The sequence below is a fragment of the Montipora capricornis genome, chromosome 6 (assembly GCF_036669925.1).
Source record: "Montipora capricornis isolate CH-2021 chromosome 6, ASM3666992v2, whole genome shotgun sequence".
NCBI lineage: Eukaryota > Metazoa > Cnidaria > Anthozoa > Scleractinia > Acroporidae > Montipora > Montipora capricornis.
The window spans coordinates 36,871,657-36,874,139 of record NC_090888.1 but is presented as its reverse complement, the minus strand read 5'-3'; the positions used below and the strand labels follow the sequence as shown (position 1 = coordinate 36,874,139).

The following is a 2,483-nucleotide window of genomic DNA, read 5'->3' as shown; positions in this document are numbered from 1 at the left end:
ATTATTAATTACACTGTTATTGCCTGGATCCTATAGGGTTGCTCTCATAGTGTAGTGGTGATCACACCCAACCGGTAATCACATATATATATATATATGTATATATATATATATATATATATATATATATATATATATATATAGTTTAGTTATATATATAGTTTTGTGTGTATGAAGAAGGCTGAAAATCCAACGATGTAGTCACTAGCCAGTAGCAGTAGACTACTACTGACTGATCTTTTTGAATTAAAAACACATGTGTCGTGAGTGGGAATCGAACCCACGTTTCCCTGGTTAGTAGTCTGGTGTGCTAACCACTGCACCATCATGACAACCCTGCTGGCATCAGAGCAATCAGTGAAGATACTGATTATATATATATATATATATATATCGAGCGAATTCGCTAAAAGGTAGCTACTGGAGGTTTCGCGCTTGAGCACGGGCGTAGCCCGTGTTCAAGCCGTTGTGGCCTCTCAAAATTGAGGGGCTTGTCGTCAAGGCCTGCTTTGCCAAACAGCCCAAGGACACTTCTAGCTCTGAGTTGTGTGTCAAAAGCACAGGGCTGGGGAGGTTGCTGCTTTGAGACTTTAACTGCAGTTAGAGTTTGTGGCCTTGTTAAGTGAGATTTTACAGTGCAGCATGCCTTCATTGGCAAATTTCCCTGCACCAGTGTAGACCTGAATGATAAATTGCTTTTTATCACCAATTAGAGTGAGCCCACACTGTGGTGTGGGTAGGTAATTAGCAGTTGTCTGGCCAAAGCACAGGAGTGGGAAGGGTAGCTTTTCTTTAAGTTTGTGACCGCAGCAGAATTGGCTTGTTTTCCCAATTTCCGAAGCCACCTTTTGACAAATTCAGTTAGAAATTTATTATTATGTGCGCGTTTCTCTCCAGAAAGGCATTCTGTGAGCCAGGCTGAGTAAATCAAGTGTCATCAGCCGATTTTTGACTGAATTTCAGGCGTTTGGCCCTTGATATCTGAGCGAATTCGCTAAAAGGTAGCTACTGGAGTTTTCGCTTGAGCACGGGCGTAGCCCGTGTTCAAGCCATTGTGGCCTCTCAAAATTGAGGGGGCTTGCCGTCAAGGCCTGCTTTGCCAAACAGCCCAGGGACAGTTGTAGCTCTGAGTTGTGTGTCAAAAGCACAGGGCTGGGGGGGTTGCTGCTTTGAGACTTTAACTGCAGTTAGAGTTTGTGGCCTTGTTAAGTGAGATTTTACAGTGTAGCATGCCTTGATTGGCAATTTTCCCTGCACCAGTGTAGACCTGAATGATAAATTGCTTTTGATCACCAATTAGAGTGAGCCCACACTGTGGTCTGGGTGGGTGATTAGCAGTTGTCTGGCCAAAGCACAGGAGTGGGAAGGGTAGCTTTTCTTTAAGTTTGTGACCGCAGCAGAATTGGCTTGTTTTCCCAATTTCTGAAGCCACCTTTTGACAAATTCAGTTAGAAATTTATTATTATGTGCGCGTTTCTCTCCAGAAAGGCATTCTGTGAGCCAGGCTGAGTAAATCAAGTGTCATCAGCCGATTTTTGACTGAATTTCAGGCGTTTGGCCCTTGATATCTGAGCGAATTCGCTAAAAGGTAACTGCGTGAATTTTCGCTTGAGCACGGGCGAAGCCCGTGTTCAAGCCATTGTGGCCTCTCAAAATTGAGGGGGCTTGCCGTCAAGGCCTGCTTTGCCAACTAGCCCAGGAACAGTTCTAGCTCTGAGTTGTGTGTCAAAAGCACAGGGCTGGGGGGTTGCTCCTTTGAGACTTTAACTGCAGTTAAAGTTTGTGGCCTTGTTAAGTGAGATTTTACAATGTAGCATTCTGTGAGCCAGGCTGAGTAAATCGAGTGTCATCAGCCGATTTTTGACTGAATTTCAGGCGTTTGGCCCTTGATATCTGAGCGAATTCGCTAAAGGTAACTACTGGAGTTTTCGCTAGAGCACGGGCGTACCTTGTGTTCAAGCCTTTGTGGCCACTCAAAATTGACTGGGCTTGCCGTCAAGGCCTGCTTTGCCAAACAGCCCAGGGACAGTTCTAGCTCTGAGTTGTGTGTCAAAAGCACAGGGCTGGGGGGGTTGCTGCTTTGAGACTGTAACTGTAGTTAGAGTTTGTGGCCTTGTTAAGTGAGACTTTACAGTGTAGCATGCCCTTATTGGCAATTTTTCCTGGACTAGTCTAGGACCAATAATAGTTTGCTTTTGATCACCATTTAGAGTGAACCCACACTGTAACGTGGGGTGGTGATGGTTGGTTGTCTGACCAAAGCAAAGGGGTGGGGAGGGTAGCTTTTCTTTAAGTTTGTGACGGCAGGAGAATTCGCTTGTTTTCACAATTTCTGCAGCCACCTTTTAAAAAATCCAGTTAGAAATTTATTATTATCTGCCCGTTTCTCTCCAGAATGGCATTCTGTGATCCAAGCTGAGTACATCGAGTGTCATCAGCCGATTTTTGACTGAATTTCAGGCGTTTGGCCCTTGATATCTGAG

At 44.6% G+C, this 2,483-nt stretch overlaps 1 non-coding gene across 1 annotated transcript; it reads right to left on the bottom strand.

Annotated features, from left to right (window-relative positions):
• Nucleotides 1–259: 259 nt before the first annotated feature.
• On the bottom strand, nucleotides 260–332 carry Trnas-acu (transfer RNA serine (anticodon ACU)). Its single transcript has one exon. It is a non-coding gene; the product is annotated as a tRNA-Ser (tRNA).
• Between the last annotated feature and the right edge of the window lie 2,151 nt (nucleotides 333–2,483).